The sequence below is a fragment of the Sminthopsis crassicaudata genome, chromosome 2, assembly GCF_048593235.1.
Source record: "Sminthopsis crassicaudata isolate SCR6 chromosome 2, ASM4859323v1, whole genome shotgun sequence".
Classification (NCBI taxonomy): domain Eukaryota; kingdom Metazoa; phylum Chordata; class Mammalia; order Dasyuromorphia; family Dasyuridae; genus Sminthopsis; species Sminthopsis crassicaudata.
Window position 1 is genome coordinate 398634363 of NC_133618.1, and position 21598 is coordinate 398655960.

General features: G+C 41.1%; 1 protein-coding gene across 2 annotated transcripts in view; it reads right to left on the reverse strand.

Annotated features, from left to right (window-relative positions):
* Positions 1–17348, reverse strand: part of SYNPO (synaptopodin) — a 69869-nt gene extending 52521 nt beyond the window's left edge. Inside the window, exon 1 of one of the 2 annotated variants that reach the window (XM_074291782.1) lies at positions 17182–17348. The gene's annotated coding sequence lies outside the window, so the exon portion shown is untranslated. Of the gene's footprint in view, positions 1–1117; positions 1190–17181 lie in introns of those variants that run through there. The other variant, XM_074291783.1, reaches the window with a different exon arrangement.
* Between the last annotated feature and the right edge of the window lie 4250 nt (positions 17349–21598).

The following is a 21598-nucleotide window of genomic DNA, read 5'->3' on the forward strand; positions in this document are numbered from 1 at the left end:
TAGAGATGAATAAGATACAGTATTTGTCCTCAAAGACTCACAAGGCTAGTAAACTACATGAAATATGGACACAAATAATTTTCGCAGCAATAGAAGATGATGGAGATCATAAGAGGAGGATAAAGTAATGGTAATTCAGGAAAAGAAGGGATCCATTGCTGCTTGGTGAGAAGGGAAAGGGGGAGAAAAGCTCAAGAAGAGGGGAAATCAGAGAAATTTCATCTAAGATTATGTGATATCAAGGTAAAAGTTGCCTTAGAGATCATCTAGTTCAATCCTCCAGTTTTACAGAGGAAGAAACTGAGGCAGAGAGATAGGATCTTGAAATTTATTGGCTTGCCAAAGATCTCACAGAGTCAGGATTCAGAGTATTCTCACTCCAAATCCAGGATTCATCCCACTATACTATGATTCCTCTGTCCCTTATGGCCTTGGCTCTGATCCATAAAATGAGAAGGTTAGATCAGATGCTCTTTTTATCATCCTTCTAGCCCTATCATATGACTCTATGAGCCCAGAGACATAAGACTTCTGGAAAAGGTGATATTTGAACTGAGTTTTAAGAATAGATTGGATTTAGGCAAGTGGAGAGAATGAAAAAGAATACCAGATAGAGGGAAAAACATGGGCAAAGCCAATGTGGTAGGAATTTAGTTCATTTTTGTGTAACAGTGAAGATTAATTCCAGATTGGTTGTGCAGGGAGAGCAAGGGTTGGAACAACTTCTTCTACTATAGATAGCATGAGGCAAAATAGTGAACAGAGTGATCTCTGTTCTTTGAGTGTAATTAATAATCCGATCTGGCTTCCATGTTCCCATATCAGTTTACATTTGATTAGGTCCTTCCAGTGGGTCCTTAAAGGCCTTATCTCTTGTGTGGTATTGATGACTTCCAAATATATGAAAGACTGAATTTTCCTGGTCTTCTTCAGTAGGGAAAAAGAGAGAAAAGGAGACATATATTTGAGATTATGGAAAAGGAGGATGTTTTTGTTGTTGGTTAAAACAAGTAAAGGGTTTATCATGGAACCAGCACTGTCTCTCTGGAGTTGGAGAATCTGGTCTCAAACTCTACTTCTGACATTCAGTTCCTGTGTTGATTTGGGGCAAACTCACCTCCATGATCTTCACTTTCTTCATTTGCAAATAAGGGATTTGGGCAAGATGGGCTCTGAGATTCTTCTAGCTCTAAACATAAGAACAAAGGATGAATAATACCAATAACAATAAACAGGTCACTGTAGGATCATCCTAAGATTGGGGTTATGTTAGAAATGGTATAGACTTCCTGGAAAGCTGGGAGGAGAGACTCTAAGAATTTGCCATAAGGACCGAAATAAGAGACTGGGGGCATTTGTCTAAGGAAAGAAAAGATTTAAGGAGGACATGCTTTGTTTTCAAATGTCCAAAAAGCTGTATGAAGAGGAATTCAACTTATTTTTCTTTGGAAAGATCAACAGGAAGAAGGTATGAGAGAAAGATTCAGGTCAAAATGAAGAAGAACCACCCAATGCAGAGCACAGTCCAATAACAGAAATAGATAGCCTTATGTGGTGATGAGTTCCATGTCACTGAAGGTATTCAGACAGAAGCTAGATGATCACTTGTTGTTAATACCACAAAAACTACTTCCTCTTATTTTTTCAATTGGGGTTTGATGATTTACCTAAGCTTATACAAATAGTAAATGTCTGAAGATGAATTTGAATTCCAGGACTGGTGCTCTACTACTAGCTACTTCTAATACTACTTCTTAAAAAATATAATAGCCTTTTATTTTTCTAAATACATGCAAAGATAGTTTTCAACTTTCACCTTTGTAAAACCTTGTGTTTCAAATTTTTCTCCCCTAGACAGTAAGCAATTCACAATATCAATTCTAAACATATTTCCATATTCGCTAAGACTTTAAGTAGGAGTTTGGATGAGAAGACTTCGGAAAGTCCCTTCTAGCTGTGGGATGAAATCATTTTAGAATTTTTTAATATAGAGGTCTCAGGGAGTCGAGAATGAAGTTCCTGGATTAAGAGAGAAGATTTAGGAAGAGGCAGAGAATGGGATGCTGGGTAGAAACCACTGAGAATTCTCTCCAAACTTGGATGTGCTCTCTCTTTTTTGGATGTACAGTTGCCCAATCTGTAAATGTTTGTTTGATTGTTCTTATCTATAATAGCCTCTGATTGAATGAAAGGGTTTCTGCTGCCCTCAAAAAGATAGAACCTGCACAGCTAAGTAGTGCAATGGATAGAGCACAAGTCAGGAGGACCTGGGTTCAAATTCAGGGTCAGGTACTTATTAGCCAAGTTATTCAAACCTGATTACCTTTCTTAAAAGAAAAAAAGATGGATTCAGATATTTTCTATTGGAGTAATTCACTACAATGAAGGAAGTAAAAATGAAGGAGGGGCTCTGATCCCAAAGGCATGGCCACAAAGATGAAGCCTTCAGATGCAAATACAACCAAGGTCCAGAATTAAGTGTATCCAGAATTTTTCCTGGGAATTTTAGGGACAAATCCCCATTAGATAATAGTCTCAAAACATTAGAGCTAGGAGCTTTTAGAATATAGAAAAAAAAATGTAGTACAAAAGACATAACCCTCAAACCTGGAAGAAAACTCAGAAACCATTTGACCTTCATTTTAAAGACGTGGAAGAAAATATATAAAAAAAAAAAGAAGTGGAAGTTAAACTCAAAGGAATGAAATGCCAATCCAAGTAGTTATGTAGTAAATTAGTTAGAGTCAGAAGTAGCACTCTCTCTACTCTGCCATCACTGAGGAGGCAGGGAGCTGTTTGGGTTTTGCCTATTACTTACCAATTGTTTGCCTGCCACCTTCATTCCCCTACTATATGGCAAAATGAACCCATCTGACTACATCTTTTTCCCCACCTATTCCTCTTTGATTTCTTTTCCTCTTCTATGCATCTTCTCCCTCCTGCCATTTACCTTTCTCTTTCCCAGTAGAGGGAGAAAAAAATCCAATCATCCAACAAATAACAAGAATTTCTGTTTGAAAAAGGCAGTATAGTGGAAGGAGACCAAAGCTTAAAAAAACTTGTGCTTAAATCCTGACCTCTATCACTAAGTGACTGTGTGGTCTTAAGGATCCTTATAAAGAGTCCTTATATTTGTACTCCTTTCCTCACAAGGTGCTTATAAATCCTTTCTAAGTTTTAAGGTGCTATGTAAATGTAAATAGTTATTACTATTAGACTCAGATGATAAGCTAAAGCACTGAATTATTCTTTAGCACTTTGACTTATATTACCTCAGCTTCAGTTCTTCCACTTTCTCCTCCTCTGCTCCAATCTCAGAGGACAGGATCTTTTGCTCTTGGACACATCTTCTCCCATCTCCCTCAGGTGCTTGCCCTTGTAGTCATCCCTTCTCTTTGTCTCTGTCTCTGATTCTGCTTTTATCTCCCTCTTCCTCTCTTTCTCCCCTTCCCCTTCCCTAGCTCTCTCTTTGTCTCTCTCTGTGTCCCTCTGTCTGTCTCTGTCTGTCTCTCTGTCTTTCTTACTTTAACTTTTACTTTCTCTGTCTTTCTTCCTTTCTGTTTCTACTTCTTATTTTTTCCTTCTTTTACTCTCTCTGTTTCTCTCTCATTTTCAAACTCTCTCTATATATACCTTTTCTAATGCTTGCAAATATGTCCAGATATCCCACATTCCCACCCTCCCCCCAAAAAAACCCTTGACCTTCATATATCTCTTTTCTTTGTTACAGCCAAACTCCTAGAGAAAGTTGTCTATAATCAAATTACTTGCTTGCTTAAGGAAAGGGGAGGTGAGGGCAGGAAGAAAAGAATTTAAAACTCAAATTTTTAAATGTTGTTAAAAATGTTTGTCTAATGACTAATGACTAAAAATGGAAATATCTTTTGCATATGTATAGCCTATATCAAATTGCTTACTGTCTCAGTGAGTGGGGTAGGAAAAAAGGAAGATAGAAAATTTGGAACTCAAAAAAAAATTAAGTGAATGTTAAAAATTGTTTTTATATGTAACTGGAGGGAAAATAAAATACAAAATATATAAAATAAATGTAATAAAAATATTTTAAAATGTGTTATATCTGAAAAAAAATTTAATGAGAAAGCTTTCTATAGTCTTTATTTCCCCTTTCTCACAAGCCTTTCACTTCTCGGGCCCTGGCAATGTGACTTCCAACCCTTGTAATCAGCTCACACTCTTCTTTCCGTGTTCACCAGAGATTTCTTTATCTTACAAGTTAATAACCTTTTTTCAGATCTTATCCCTGACTTCTCTGCATTACTTCACACTGCTAATCACCCTTCTCCTCCTCTTTTTTTTGGAAACTCTCCTCACTTCCTCTCTGTCATACCCACCTATTTTGGTCTCCTTTGCAAGGATTATTTTCATCCATGTTCTACTCCTATGCTTTGATGCACCAGGACTCTTCTCTTTATATGCTTTTAACATCTCTCTGTCTTGGAACCGCTAGTTCCCTTCAGGGTCAGCTCAAGAACTTCCTCCTTCAAGAGACTTTCTGATTCCCCCAACTGTAAGAGTCCTCTTGAAATCTTTAATTTGTATCTGTTTGAACAAATCTGTGAACACATTGTATTCCCCAACAGAAGACTGTAAGCTCCACGAGGACAGACATGCTCTCACTTCTCTGTTTATATCCGAGCACCTGCCACAGAATAGGCACTTATAGAATGCTGGTTTGAATGATCTCTCCACTGCTAGCACACAGTTCTTTGTTCATAGTAGCACGCACGAGGGTGAATGAATGAAGAAAGGGATGAATGAGAAAATGTTGGAAAGTGCTAAATCATTGTTGTGAGTCTGGGTTCATTGAGTTTCTGTTGGATCAAAAACCTAGGTGGGGCTCAGGGGACAATGAAAAACCGTGGGTTTATTGATCCAGGAGAGCGAGCTGAGTTGGACTACTTAAGCAGTAACCCTACCCTGAGTTTTCCTACCAGGAGAGGGAAGTGAGGGCAGAGGCTTTGAAAGCAGGGTCGCACAGTAGACAGGAAAGTGAGCGGTACACATTGACTCTGAGGTATTTTACAAACATTTGATGAATTAATGAACCAACAAAGAGACAGATGTTCTCTCTTGAGAAATAACAACCCAGGAAAGGGGTAACGTCACAAACTAGCGGCCCCTACAATTGGCTATCTGCTCATGAAGTCACAAATAGCCAGGGCAGAACTACGGGCTGCCAGCAGATTCAGGGCTGGTTCCAAATGGATTTGTTGCATCCAACCTGTTCGTGAAGCTTCCAAACCCTCCCCTCCCAGTGTCTATTTCTGCCTAGCCAGATTTATAAATATTCAGGCCATGGAGAAGGCTTCTGGAGAGAAGGGGGGAAAAAAAAGAACATGAAATCATGGCTATAAATACGGCACTAAGCCCCGGGTAGGGGACGCCCCCATGAGGCTTTAGGGAGTAGCTACAAGCCAGAACAAAAGTTTAAAGAAGTCTCCTCTTCAAGCAAAAACAACTCAATCCCTCTCTCCTAGCTCCAAAATCAAGCCGACCCGTCATTCTGGGTGACTCCGCGGCCAATTTTAATATTACCCTTCATGGGCTTTTTTTTTTTTTTTTTTTTTTTTGGACATTCATGAAATATCACAGCTGGCAGGGGGGCGAACTTTAAGAAAGAGACCTCCCAGAATGTTAAGAATCAAAAGAGATTTTAGAACATAAACTATAAGAGCAGGAAAGGACCTTAAGAGAACAGCTGGTCCTATCCCCTTATTCTCTAAAGGAGGAAACTGAGGTTCCAAAAAATTTGAAGTGATTAGGATCATCAATCCAGAGCCAGAAGGTAGGAAACAAGCATTTATTAAGTGCTTAATATGTTCTAGGCACTTTACAAATATTATCTTTAATATCTTTATCTACCTTACCACTGAGGGCAGCTAGCTATAGAATGAGCTACAGAAGGAAATGCAAACTGCTCCAGTGTCTTTGCCAAGAAAACCCCCAATGGGGTCAAGAAGAGTTGGACACAACTGAACAACACAAGATGATGCAGTAGATAGAGCATTGGGCCCCAAGTCAAGAAGATCTGAATTCAAATCTAGTCTCAGATACTTATTAGTTATATGATGCTGGGTAAGTCTGTTAAGTACTACCCTGCAAAATGGGGATAATAACAGTACCCAACTCCCAGGGTTGTTGTGGGGCTCAAATGAGATAATTATAATTCATTTAGTATAGTGTTTGGTACCTAGTAAACACAGATATATGTTAAATATTATTATTATAATCATCTCATTTGATCCTCATAACAACCTCATGAGGGAGGTATTATTATCCTCTCCATTTCACAGTAGAAAAAGCAGATAAACAGAAGTCTCTAAGATCAGACAATTAATATTGGGTAAAATTTTCAGTTTACCTTCTACCACCTACCTCACAGGATTGTTTAAAAGAAAAGTATTTTACAATCCTCAGAGCTGCATAGAAAGAATGGTCATCTATATTGGATTGTTTGCTGTCTTGGGGAGAGGACAAGGAAGGAGAAGAGGGAGAAAAATTTGGAACACAAAGTTTTGCAAAGGTGAATGTTGAAAATTATTTTTGCATGTATTTGGGAAAATAAAACACTATTTAAAATAATAATTTTAAAAAGAATGAGTGGTCATTATTTGTACAACAAATAGGACCAAATCCTTCAAAGAGATCGGGGAAGAGAACTGAGAAAAAGCCATTTAATCCGGTAATTTAAAAGTCTGACTGGAGAGGGTAGATGAGGATGCAAACCAGACAGCAGAGGATGAGAATTTCTGGATGGGGAGTCAGTTTATGTTCTGAGAAATTTAGAAGTGAAAGGGGGAAGAGAGAGATATCACTGACTCACTATGTGATAATGTTTCACATTTCTGGGTGTCTGTTTTACCATCTATAAAATTAGGAGGTTGACCTAAATAATCCCCAAAGTCCCTTCTGGCACCAACATTTTGTTTTATGTCATAAGATCTCTTCTCCCTGTGAATCTTATGATTTTAAGTCACTCTCATTCTCTAGACCTCAGTGTTCCCATCTGTAAAATAAAACAAATGCCATCAATGATCTCCAAGTATTGCTCCCAAATGCCCTTTGTATATAGAACACTGTCAGTTTGTCATTGATTGAAATAGATGAAATAGACTCATTTTCCTGAGTTCAAATCTGATCTTAGACACTTTACTAACTATGTGACCCTGGGTAAGTTAACTTTGTTTGCCTCAATTTCCTGATTTGTCAAACGAATGAAGAAGGAAATTGGCAGACCACTCCAATAGCTTTATCAAGAAAATCCAATCATTGAATTGCTTGCTGTCTACAGAAGGAGGAAAGGGAAGGGAGAGAGAAAAAATTTGGAAGGTTTTTCAGGGGTGAATGTTGAAAACTCTTTGCATATATTTTGAGAATAAAAAGTTATTATTTAAAAAAAGAAAATCCAATCATAATGTAATAAAAATTACATTCAATAAAGGATTAGGGGAAGATAGACTAAAAGCCAATTGGAAATTAAATAATTTAATTCTATAGAATGAGTGAGTCAAACAACAAATCATAAAAATAATCAATAATTTCATCCAAGAGAATGACAACAATGATACAATATACCAAAACCTATCAGATGCAGCCAAAGAAGTTCTTAGGGAAAATTTTATATCTCTAAATAGTTACATGAATAAAATAGAGTAAAAGGAGATCAATAAATTTGGCATGCAACTAAAATAAAAAAAAAAAAGCTAGAAAAAAAGACAGATTAAAAGCCCTCACTTAAATATCAAATTAGAAATTCTGAAAATCAAAGAAGACATTAGTAAAATTGAAAGAAAACTATCAAACTGATTAATAAAACTAAGAGCTGATTTTATTTAAAAAAAAACTTAATAACAAAATACATAAACCTTTGAATAATTTGATTAGGAAAAGGAAAGAAAAAAAAATTCCAAATGGGGCCATGAAGACTTGGACATAACTGAAATGACTCAACAACAGTGTTCAGGAAACATTTTTTTCTAGCTTGGAAAGATCTCAATGACTATATTTGCAGACAGAGAGGTAGAAACCCTTGAAGAGGGAGAGACTGAATCTATAGGAGAAAGAGACAAAGACAAAGTCAGAGACAGAGACAGAGAGAGATGGTGACAGAAAGAGAGAAAAAGAGAGACATACAGAAAAAAAGAGATAGAGACAGAGAGTAGTTCTTCATTTATCAGCTACCAGTATCCAAGGATGCTAAAGTCAAAAAATAAAGAGGCCATTATATTTGGTGACATTATATTTGGAGTTCACTGGTGACTCCAGAGAGAATAAGAATTTGGGCTGAGGCCAAAAAAAAAAAAAAAAAAAAATCCCTGGGGTTCTTTGGGCAATGTGATATAGGAGTAACAATCTTAAATTTAAAAGTTAGGAGATCTAGACATAATCTGTTCTCATGTATTAGCCGTGTGAGAGCTAATAAGTAACTTCCCCTTTCTAAGGTTTCATTTTCTCTTCTGTAAAAAGGAATTCCTTCACTGGCCACCTAACATGGGGAAGAAAGAGCTTTGTGAACCTTCAAGAATACAGAAAGGGAAGTTATTATTGAGCAGACTTTGGCATGTTCCAAAGTATTTAGACATAGGTTCTCAAGGAACTTATAAATTTTATGCAGTTGTTTCCCAACCTCAGAGAAGTATTGCAGTCACTAGGTTTCCTTGCATTCTGAAACCCCCAAATCCCTGGATCTGTACATCTCTTTATAATCTTGCTCTCATCCTTTTGGCAGGCAGCATGCTATGGTGCAAGAAGCAAAACACTGGAGATAACGAATTTGAACCACAATTCTTCCACTGCCTCCCCATGTGATTTTAGGCAATCACATAACCTCTCTCGGGCCATAGGTCCTCATCTATGGAAAGGGAGATTGGATTAAACGACCTCAAGGGTCCCTTCCAGCTCTAAATCCATGATCTTGTGGCCTCTGATTCCCCTAAATCACACTAGTAGCCTTTACTATCCCCAAATAGCAGGAGCCTCTCCAGCACCAGCAGCTATTGCTAATTGAGTCTTGCCTGGCAGCCTCTCTTGGATCCACTTCTAGGTTGCTGTTTGGTACCTTATGCACCCTACAGGCATCTGGGATGCTCTAAGAATTCTTAGTGAATTGAATTTAATTGATCTGAAGTGAATCTAATCCAGTCCCAACTAAGCTCCCCCCAGGGATCCCCTTTGCCCAATTCCAGTTAGTTACACCCTATCCCAGAAGGGAAATCCACTCATATCCATTCCTTCCCTGAAACTATCCAGGGACTGATTCTAACCCACAGATGGAGGTTGGCCCACATTCCTGGAAGGGAGCCAATGGGAGTTGAGATCCGGTTCCTGAGGTGGATGGGGGTTGGAAGGATGAGCCCTTGGTTGTGTCTCAGGGAGGCTCCAGGAAGGATCCAGTTATAGCACCAAGTGAGCCTCCTGGACCACGGCCCTCCTGGGTAAGCAATAATAACAAGGGAGGGCTGCAAAAGCAGCCAAAAGGTGGCAAGGGAAGCACACTGGGTAGGGAAGGGGGTCTCTGCCAATAATGTCTATGAAAGCTGCTCTTTGATAGATGACAGAGAAACAGATCAAGGGAGGAGAGATGCATGGTCTACATATGTAGATAAAGATGGAGGGATACATGAACATTTGTGCTTGCACATGTGTGTATAACTGTTGTGGGAGTATGGGGGAAGGGGGGTGTTTTAGAGAAATGGACAAAGGCAAAGAATCCTTCCCCTTCCCCCCCCATCCCCCCCCAAATCCTGATTCTAGTCCAAGACCAGCCAAAACCTTTCCATGTGACTGTGCCCAAGTCATTTTCCCAGTCTGGGCTCTCGGGTTCCTAGTCTGCACAGAGAGGCTTGGACTAAGCTGTTTCGCAGAATTTTATAGCTGGAAGGGGCCGTAAAGATCAACTAATCCAGCCAGTCCAGGCTCTTTCCACTAGACCTTTCTTGTCTTCCAACTCTTAAGATGCTGTGATTCAAAAGCCACACACACAGAGTGTCTGTGTAAGGAGCTGGGTAGGAGTTTCTGTGTGTGAGTCTGTCTGCAGAGCTGCCTGGGAATTGCCCCCCTTCCAGAGGGGGGAGGGGAGCCGGGCAGGCTTCTCAGCCAGACCAAACAGCTCAAGCCCCGGGCTTCTCTTCCAATTCTGTTTGCTTTATTCTCCTCCTTTCCTGTTCTCCATTAACCCCTTCTCTGCTTCCTATCTGAGGTCTAACACAGGCCTGATGGAAACAGGGTCAGGGGACTAGGGGAGAAACTTAGAAAGAAGGGGAAGCCCCTCTCTTCTCCTACAAAGTCTCTTACTGTCCCAACTCCCAGTCATTCATCATTACCATCAACTATTGCCAAATAGCTGGTTCTCCCTAGATAAGCTCTTAGAGAGTCACTTAGAAAGCCATACCATAAACCGTCATTCATTTATTCAACAAACATTTCTTACATATCTACTGGATGCGGGTTGTTCTATTAGTGATAAGAGAGAGACAGGTTTGTCTACGTCTGATATGATCCCTGATATAATGGAACCCAGAGTCTAATAGGGGATAAGATGCAAAGATAACCCTAATTCCAATATTACACACTGAATGCATTGAAGAAGTACAAAATTAGGGACTTTGTGAGGTCATGGAGAAAGTTGGTATCAATGTGGGGAATCACAGGAGGTTTCATAGAGGAGTTAGCATTTCATTTGGACTTTTAATAAAAGGACAAGAACTCAACAGGGAAAGAAGAAAAGGGAGAATATTTCAGGCAGAGGGAGAAGACATCTCCCTTGATAAAGTAGCAAGGAAGAGGTTAATGGAGAAGAAATAGTCCTTGTCCTCAGAGAACTTATAGTCAGAGTAAAAGCCATCTGGTTGGTACAGGTACATCGAAACATGTGTGCGCACTCGCACACACACACACACACACACACACACACACACACACACTTCAACAGGAGCAGGAAGGTAGACAGAGCACGGGGGATCTCCCCAGGAACTAGGTGAGTAGCACAACGGTACAATAGAAAGAACAGCTGGTTTTGAATCCAGACTCTCCCGCTTATGACTGGATCCTCAGAGAACTTCAGAGTTAAAGCCATCTGGTTGGTACAGAAGGAAATATTTTTGCCTTTTTTTGCACTCCTAGCATTTTACACATACTAAAAGAGTTTAATAACTCTTTATTAAGAGTTATTAATAGCTCATTATTAACCCTTTATTAATGATTTACCTCTAGGCTTCCAGTTCATTCTTCTCTCTAAAATCCTATGGTTTTAATCATAAAATGACTCTATTGGTATGATTTGGGGCAGATCATATCACCTCTCAACCCCTTTCCTGATTTTTGAAATGGAAATAATAAATCCCCCATCCTACCAAAGTTTCCTTTCCAAAGTTCTTTGGAAACTACAAAGCTATGTAGACATAGTCCAGAACTTAACATCATGGGACCAGAGAGCTAGAAAAAATCTTAAGAGATCATTTAGTTCAGCTCTGTCATTTAACATCAAAGGAACCAGGATATCTGGATTTCTGTTCATGATTTGCCATTCTCTGCGGAACAAGTTACAGAATTTTCTGTTTATCTGAGAAGCAGTGATAATACTTGCTCTCTATCTTTGGCACAAGAATGTTTTGAGCAAATGCAACAAACATTTCATAAGGTGACTCTTAGGTATCACATGCAGTACCTAGGTACTGATGATGCAAAAACAAATCAGGCATCCCCTCACCCCTTCCTCTTCCCTGGAGGAGTTCACCTTTTGCACAAACCAGTTAATCTCAATACAAGCTCACAAATCTATTCTGTTAAACGCTAAAAGACTGGCCAAATTCTTTGTCAGAGTGGCACTGAGTTACCTTAGATCTCATCTGAAATACATATTGACTAGTGGATTATATAGCACATTATATAGCTAATGAGATTAGGGTCAAAGGTTCAATTGCCATGTGGGCCAATTAGCTTTGCTCGTTTTCCTGGTCATGGACTGTGCCCTTAACTCAAGCCAGCTGTCTCTCATTTGTGTGCTCTCTGGCCCAGGGGACACTGAGTGACTGGAGTGGCTCAGTGTGACTTACCCCCATATGGGAGGCAAAGCTCTTAGGTAAGAGAGAATCTAATGGCTTTGTGTGCAGAGGGTAACATGTCATTGCTTGAAATTTATATGCTTGATTAAAACATGCATTAGCTAGGTCTAGATTAATGCAAATAATGAATGCCCCGAAGTGGTTTCAATTTGCACTCCGTATTTCCATTGCAGTGAAATAAATGACCATATTTTACGTAATTATAACTTCAAATAATGTGAATTTGAATACAGGCAACCACTTCAGGGGATTTATAATTCACATTAATCAGAAACTAACTGTATCTTTGTTGTAATTTAGTAATAATGTCAAAATAAACAGAAAGAAAGCCCTCCTATTATGGGCATTTTGTCCGTGAAGTGGATAGAGTGACTGGCTTAGACTTAGACTTAGGAAAACATCTTCCTGAGTTCAAATCTGGCCTCAACTCTGTGATCCTGGGCAAACCACTTAATCCTATTTGTCTCAGTTTCCTTATCTGTAAAAAGAGCTGGAGAAGGAAATGGCAAATTGCTGCAAGAAAAATCCCACCAAGAAAATCCCAGAAAGGATCACAAAGAGGCAGACACAAATGAAAAAAAAAAAAAAAAAAAAAGGACCATAATCCTTGCAATCTTTCTTAGCTCCTGGCTCACCACCCTGCATGTGTAGTGGAAAGAACATTGGCCTTAGAGCCAGAAAAATGGGAGACTGGATGTACTAAAGGAGAAAGGAATATGGGTTTGGAAAAAGACCTAGATGGGAATTCAGGCTCGCCTAGCCAGACCAACCATCTAAGTCTGTTTCAGCCAAAGATGAGGAGGGGAGAAAATGGTAATCAATCATCCTTGTATTTACCCATAGAAGGAAAGCACTTTGCAAGCTTCTGAATGCTAGGAAAGTGTAAACTACCATCTTTTCTAAGGTTCAGTCCAGCTCTGTACCTTGTGAAGCTTATTACTTGGCTTTCTGTCCCAGACTCAGTCACTTTCTAGCTGCAAACAAATCACAACCTCCCAGATACTCCTTATCTGTAATATGGAAAAGATAGCCTTTGCACTAATCATCTCACAGAATTGTAGCAAAGGAAACACTTTGTAAAGAACAAAAAGCTATGGAAATGTGAGCCATTGTGATTCTGCTATAATTCTTCCAGAGTCTATCCCCTCTTGGGAGTAGGAATGGGGAGAATAGCTGGGTGGGCCAGATAAAATTACACCACCAAGATTCATAGAAATGGAGGCCTTGGAGACTGAAAAAGCTTCTCCATAGACAGGCAGCGGATTCAGCAAGATGTGTGAGTAGATTAAAGTAAGCCTAGAAAGGCAGCAGTGACTCCGGTGGTCCCCTGAAGTGACCTCCTGGCTCTGATCTTGTGGCTGTTGCTCTAGCTTCACCAGGGATAACCAGTTCTGTCACCCACCCCCTCCAGCCTCCCATCCCCATAGCATACACACACATACACAGTCACATATACACACATGTGCCTACATAACACACATTGTACATACACCCCCACAGTGTATTGTGCATATATATACCACACATACCTACACTATGCACATACATGTACACACATGTACACAGTACACTGAGTATATATACATGCCCACAAACCTACACAGAAAGACAAGGACATTTTTTTTAATAGAATCATGAGTTTAGACTTAAAAGTATGTAAGAGATAATTTTGTTCATTTCCTTCATTTTACAAATAAAAAATCTTAGATTCAGGGAAATTAAGTGACTTGCCTAGAGTCACATAATTATTAAGTATCTGAAGCAAGATTTAAACTTGGTCTTCCTACCTGCAGTACTCCACCTACTTAATACTATTCTGCTTCTCTAAGTTGTAAATACCTCCTTTGAGGTGGAATTAGCCCAGCTGCCTAAGGACTCCCACAAACTCCAGCACAACAGCCCTCACCCTTTCCCTGGCAGATTCATAGGTTTCCAGAACTGCCAGGACACTAGAGATATCTTCAGTCTATCTCACTCACTCCCTTCATGTTCCAAATGGAGAAAATGAAGTCTGGAGATAACAGTAATATTTCATTTATGTTATATATTCTCACAACACTGTGAATGCAAATGTGTGCGGTTGTCACTATTTTGTAGATGGGGAAACTGAGGCTCAGAGAAAGGAGAAATTCTTTCAAAGTCCCAGAGCAAGTTAGTAGCAAAACCAGAAATAGAAACTAGACTTTCATCCTCCCAGGCTGGTGTTCTTTCCATTTTAACATGCGTCCTCCAGCTCTCTTCCTTCTCTTGCCTTTGAACCCCCTTTTTCCCCCCTTTTCTTTTTCCCCCAAAGGAATCTTCCTAATTGTCTCCTGGAAAGAAAAAGCAGCCAGAGCCCTGGAGCTTCAAAGCTGCTACAACCATTCAGTCCTAATAAACCAGGCTCTGTACCATAATTGATGGTGTATGTTCTGCAGCTTTGGAGGGGTTCGTGTAGGGTGGGTAGAAATTCAGCTGGGAAAAATTCCAGGCTCATAAGGCACTAGTACAAGGTTTTCTGGGAGGATGGAGAGGGAGTCCCCATGGGTACCTCCAGTAGCCCCTAGCAACAGTCATATAAGCCCAAACACAGCAAGATTGTCAAGGGGGGGAGGGAATAGAGAGGGAGCATCAGGTTACCAGGGCTCTTAGGTATTTGATCCATTTCACTACAAGTCAGAAGACCTGGGTTTAAGATTTTGACTTAAGACAAACTAACGATATGACCTTGAGAAGTCTCCAAGTTTTGATATCCTTATCTGTAAAATGGGCTTAATCATACATTTATTATATTCAGTCATGTCTGATTCTATGTGATGAAATCCGTGGGGTTTTTCTTGGCAAAGATATTGGAGTGATTTGCCCTTTCTTTTTCCAGTGTGTCCCCATTTAATAGATGAAGTGCTGAGGCAATTAGAGATTAAGTGACTTGCCCACCATCACACAGATAGTGTATAAGGTTACAGTTGCACTCAAATCTTCCTGATTCCAGGCCCTATGCTCTATTTACAGCACCCATGCCTCTCTCTGTAATTCTAGTGTCAGGATCATGTCAGAAAACATGTAAAACACTTTGACAATTGCTATACAAATCAGTGAATCAATATTTATTAAGCACCTACTGTCACAGGCACGTAGAGCTGGGGATACAAAAAGAGACACTTTTTATTATCTCTTCCACTTTTGCTTCAGACTTTCCCTCTGAATAATGGGCATAAAATCTACAGTTCCCTAGGAGACAAACATGTGGAGCAAAGAAATGAAAGAAAGGTAAGAACACAATAGTCCTAGTAAAGGAGGGTAGCAGGGAGAGATCTTATACCTTAAACCAATGAGATTGACAATAGGTATCTCTACTTCATGCATTGTATGTACAACTGGAGAATATACCTGAGGTGGGGGAGGGGGAATGTCTAAGGACCCTGCCCCAGGGCCTTGCCTGTCACTTTCAAGTCATACAGATGACATTTCACCTCTCTTGATATCAGTTGCCTCTCTGTAAAATTAGGGAGGTATACTAGATGATCATAAAGACCCATCCCAATACTCGGTGACTCCCAGTTCCAGGGGAGTCTCCCAGGGAGCTGAGAGGGTGGCAACCAAAAAGTTGTGCCAGGATTTTCTCCTGTATAAAGTGAGCCTATTCTTTCTTCTGGTTAGGGAGGCAGGGACAGAGAGGACCTTGTCCCTCCCATGGGGCACTGCTTCAAACTGGCCCCACTCACCGTGAAAGATGAAAAGTAGGTGGGGGGCTCTGAGAGCAATTCTAAGTAGCTCACCCAGAAAGTGACAGCCCTGGGTGACAAATACATTTGTCTGAGCACGTGGGTGTACATAGACCTGGTGGAGAGACTCAAGAACCCCCTCTGGAGCTGGATGCTTCTTGATCCTCTTGACCCATTCATATGGCATGGAAGAGTCTGAGAAGGTCCCCTCCCTCCCTCTCCAAATTCATTGCTTGCCCTGCAGTGACTTTCCATTCTTCCAGTCCGGGTCAGCTCTCTCAGCACTAGGCCAACTCTGTCCCTTTCGTTAGGGCCCAATGCAAAGAGCTTATCCCAGACCCACAATTTTATCATTGTTCAGTCATGTCCAGCTCTTCAAGAGCCGGGGGACCTCTGCCCTGGGGCTTTCTTGGCGAAGATCCCGAAGAGGTTTGCACTTCCATCTGCAGAGGCAAAGGGGTTAAGTGACCTGGCAAACGTCAGCCAGCGAGGGAACTTCTGAGGATGTATGTGAACCCGGGTCTCCTGGCTCCAAGCCTCCTCGCTGCCCCTCACATCTACACTAGCCAGAGCTAATCAGACCAGTTACCCGGACTGGGAGAAGTATTCCATCCTCCCAAGAAGGTGTTACCGGGATTGGGGCCCACAACCTCCTCAGAGAAAGGCAATCAAAATCCCACCTCACCTGCGCAAAGTCCATCAAACCGCCCCGGCCCCTGATCGGCCCCCTGCAAGCGGCACACCGCACGTCGGAATAAGCATCTGTGTGTACCGTCTGCCCGTGCATCCCGGGCATGGACACAAGCGCATGCACGGACTCCTACCTACCCAGACGCGCACTCCAGCACACCCTCATGCACATCCCCGTCTGTACATAAGTATATGTGCTCAGGCACGTGTGCCCGGAACGACAATACGCTTCTCTGACACACTTTCAGATCCCTCCACGTTGGGACTTAGACATATTCCCTCAAACTTATAGACGGAAGCGGGGCCCCAAGAGTTCATACACCCAGATGCACAAATGCACACCCCGAGGACAGACTCACCCATCCCACAGCTGGACCGCCCCTCCCCAGAGCCCGGGGCCGAGGCCAGAGGCCAGGGCCGGCTTAATCTCTCCTCTCATTCAGCCCCTCCGAGCTGGAGACACATGCTGTTCCACTTAGCTCAGCCAGACTGGAACTTCCGTCCCAGGCAGCTCCTCGAGGGGCAAAAAGCCCAGGCGGGCAGGACCTGAGCCAGAGCCCGGGGGGATGGATGGGACACACAAGTCACTGTCCTCTCTTCAGCAGCTCCCACACAGAGGCTCCCACCCCAAGAACCCGGGGGTCCCATCTCCCCTCCCAGAGCCCAGCCCGGAGCTTCTCTCCCTCAGTCCTCTCTTCCCTCACCTGAAACCAGAGGAAACGCTTTGCTCCAACCCTGGGGGGAAGGACTGTGCCCGGGAGGGATCCTTTGGTTTCCAATGCCATCCACTCCTGCCCTCCTGTCTCCCTCTCGGAGCAGGACCCCAGCCGGCTCTGCTGCTCTCCTCTCTCCTCTCCCGCTCCTTCTCTCCCTCTGTCCCTCCTCCGGAGCAGAGCCGGTAGAAAGGCTGGGGGGAGGGCAGGGTGACAGGGGGAGCCAGAGGAGGGAGGAAGGGAGGGGGAGGGGGCGTGTGGAAATGAAACTTTAATAACAGAGCCCCTTTTGTTTCCTAGCATACGGGATATTTCATACATACTGAAGACATTAGCTGTCTATATTTTTAAGGGCTCAGGCCAGAGAAGGAACAAAAACAACCCATATTCCACTCTGCAAACACACACGGAGGCCTGAAACACACACCCCCTCCCCCCACCGACACACAAGGCACTTACACAAAAACACAAGTTTCCAGACTTCAGACTCTGTATTTCCACTGCCAACCACTTAACTGCCCTCGGTTTTCCTTCCCTTCCCCAGGCCTCCGTGTCCTACAAGCAGAGATGAAAGCGTGGAAATCACTGTCCCCAGCCCCAACCGCAAAGTTGTGGAGATAGAGCTGGAGGGGATCTATCTACAAGGTCAACTAGTCTAACGCCTGTCATTCTACAGCAGAAGAATCTCGTGAAATAAGTCCTGGGGCCAGCAGCCAATATTGTCTCCAGTGATCCTCACAACCTTGCAAGGTAGGTGCTGTTATTATCCTCAATTTACAGTTGAAGAAACTGATGGACTTGCCCAGAGCCACACAGGCAGATCTTCATCAAGGAATAGGGGTTAACACTTTCACCAGGAGGGAGCCCAGAATGGGGAACCAAACGTGCAGTGGCCAAAGGTCAGAGCAGTAGCCCCCAAAGTCTGCAGGGCACTATCCCTCTCCACACATACCCTTTCCCTCTACTATTAATGGGTCAGATTATGGCAGAACATATAGAATAGCTCTTCAAGGATGAGCAGGATAGGGGTAGGGGCACAAAAATAAATTAACAAGCACTAAGGTCCTACTGTGTGAAGATCCCTGTGAGATTTGTTAGGGAGATCCAAAAATAAAGAATACACAGTCCTTTAGACCCCAAAAAGAAATGCCACTCCTTAGGGCACATTATGCACCCCCAAGACTGGGCACCAGTCCAGAGCAAGCCATACACACTGCTGGGAACTGCCTGAGCCCCAGGAAATCCCCAACAGAGGGCAGATCCCAACAGGTCTGGAAGTCCCATGTGTTATTTCTATATTTCATCTCCCTCCGTAGTGGCTTAAGAGAGATCCTCTGCACTTTCTGAGGAGAACTCAGATTCCTGTGTAGACTCAAAGGAGAAGCGAGGAGAAAATAGAAAAATGAGAGAAAGGGGGAAGGGAGTCTCTTCTGTAATCCCTCTCACCCTAAATTAAACCCTGTATTACTCTTTCCCTCCCAACTCAGCTATGGCAGAAAAACTAGACTTAACCTGCTTTCCTTCCTTCATGATTAGTACTAAAGTTTTGGCTCTTATGATTCTATGGCATTAATCAGGGAACTAAACTCTCAAGATTTCAGTCTTGAAAGTTCTATCTACTACCCATCTCTCTGGGTACTAATTGTCCCACAGCTAGAAGGCACATGGATTGAATGTTGGATCAGAAAACAGGAAGAACTGAGTTCAAATGTGACTTCAAAACAATTACTAGTTGTGTGATACTGAGCAAATCACTTAATCTCTGTCTGCCTTAGTTTCCTCAACTGCAAAATGGAAATTAGAACAGCACCTATCTTCTAAGGTTGTTAAAAAAAAATCAAATGATATGCCACTTGTAAAGTGGTTAGCACAATGCCTAGCACATAGTAAGCATTTAATAATTATTTATTCTTCCCTTCCCAACTACCAAAGCTGCTAAGGGAGAATAAAGTTTTTCTATTATATAACCTGATTGTTTTCTTGATCACATTCAAGGCTAAGGCCCATTTCTTTTTTTCCCCAAAGTATTTTATTTTTCCAAAGAAATGCAAAATTGATTTTCAACACTCACCTTTGCAAAACCTTGTGTTCCAAATTTTTTCTCTCTCCCCTCACCAACACAGCAAGCAGATATAGGTTAAACATGTGCAATTCTTCTTTTCTTATTACAAAATAAATTTATTTTTTATTTACAAAACATATTCATAGGTAATTTTTCAATATTGGCCTTTGCAAAACCTTCTGCTCCAAATTTTCCCCTCCTTCCCCCCACCTCCTCCCCTAGATGACAGGTATTACAATACATGTTAAAATATATGTTAAATCTTAGGCATAAAGAGTGAGATAATAAATAGATTAGAGGAACAGAGGATAGTCTACCTCTCAGACTTGTGGAGGAGGAAGGAATTTATGACCAGAGGAGAACTAGAGATTATTATTGATCACAAAATAGAAGATTTTGATTACATCAAACTAAAAAGTTTCTGTACAAACAATACTAATGCAAACAAGATTAGAAGGGAAGTAACAAATTGGGAAAATATTTTTAAAAGCAAAGGTTCTGACAAAGGTCTCATTTCCAAAATATATAGAGAACTGACCCTGATTTATAAGAAACCGAACCATTCTCCAATTGATAAATGGTCAAAGGATATGAACAGACAATTCTCAGAGGGAGAAATTGAAACTATATCCACTCACATGAGTGTTCCAAATCACTATTGATCAGAGAAATGCAAATTAAGACAACTCTGAGATACCACTACACACCTGTCAGATTGGCTAAGATGACAGGAACAAATAATGATGAATGTTGGAGGGGATGTGGGAAAACTGGGACACTGATACATTGCTGGTGGAGTTGTGAAAGAATCCAGCCATTCTGGAGAGCAATTTGGAACTATGCCCAAAAAGTTATCAAACTGTGCATACCCTTTGACCCAGCAGTGCTACTACTGGGCTTATATCCCAAAGAAATACTAAAAAGCGGAAAGGGACCTGTATGTGCCAAAATGTTTGTGGCAGCTCTTTTTGTTGTAGCTAGAAACTGGAAGATGAATGGATGTCCATCGGTTGGAGAATGGTTGGGTAAATTGTGGTATATGAAGGTTATGGAATATTATTGCTCTGTACGAAATGACCAGCAGGAGGAATACAGAGAGGCCTGGAGAGACTTACATCAACTGATGCTGAGTGAAATGAGCAGAACCAGAAGATCACTGTACACTTCAACAACACTTCCAGTTGATCAATGATGGACAGAGGTAGCTACACCCAGAGAAGAAACACTGGGAAGTGAATGTAAATTGTTAGCACTAATATCTGTCTGCCCAGGTTACTTATACCTTCGGAATCTAATGCTTATTGTGCAACAAGAAAATGGTATTTACACACATGTATTGTATCTAGGTTATATTGTAACACATGTAAAATGTATGGGATTGCCTGTCATCGGGGGGGAGGGAGTAGAGGGAAGGGGGGGATAATTTGGAAAAATGAATACAAGGGATAATATTATAAAAAAATATATAATAAAAAATTAAAAAAAAAAACAAAAAATATATATATGTTAAATCTAATATATGTATACATATTTATATAGTTATCTTGCTGCACAAGAAAAATTGGATCTAGAAAGAAAGAAAAAAACCTGAGAAGGAAAAAAAAATGCAAGGAAACAACAACAGAAAGAGTGAAAAAGCTATATTGTGGTCCACACTCAGTTCCCACAGTCTTCTCCCTTAGTGTAGATGGCTGTCTTCATCACTGAACAATTGGAATTGGTCTGAATCAATTCATTGTTGAAGAGAATCATGTCCACCAGAATTGATTATCGCATAGTCTTGTTGTTGAAGTGTACAATGATCTCCTGGTCCTGCTTATTTCACTCAGCATCAGTTCATGTAAGTCTCTCCAGGCCTCTCTGAAATCATCCTTTTGATCATTTCTTACAGAACAATAATAATCCATAATATTCATATACCACAATTTATTCAGCCTCCAACTGATGGGGATCCATTCAATTTCTAGTTCCTAGCCACTACAAAAAGGGCTGCCACAAACATTTTTGCACATGTGGATCCCTTTTTTTCCTTTAAGATCTCTTTGGGGTGGATATAAACCCAGTTGTAACAGTGCTGGGTCAAAGGTAATGCAATTCTAAACATATTTGTCATGCTATGTAAGAAAAATCAGATCAAAAGGGGAAAATCATGAAAAAAAAAAAAAACAAGCAAACAAACAACAACAAAAAAGTGAAAATACTATGCTTCAATCCATAGTCAGTCTTCAAAGTTCTCTCTGTGGATGCAGATGACACTTTCCATTGCAAGTTGAATTGCCTTGAATCACTGCATTGTTGAGATTAAAATCCATCAGAATTGATCCTCACATAGTATTGTTGTTGCCG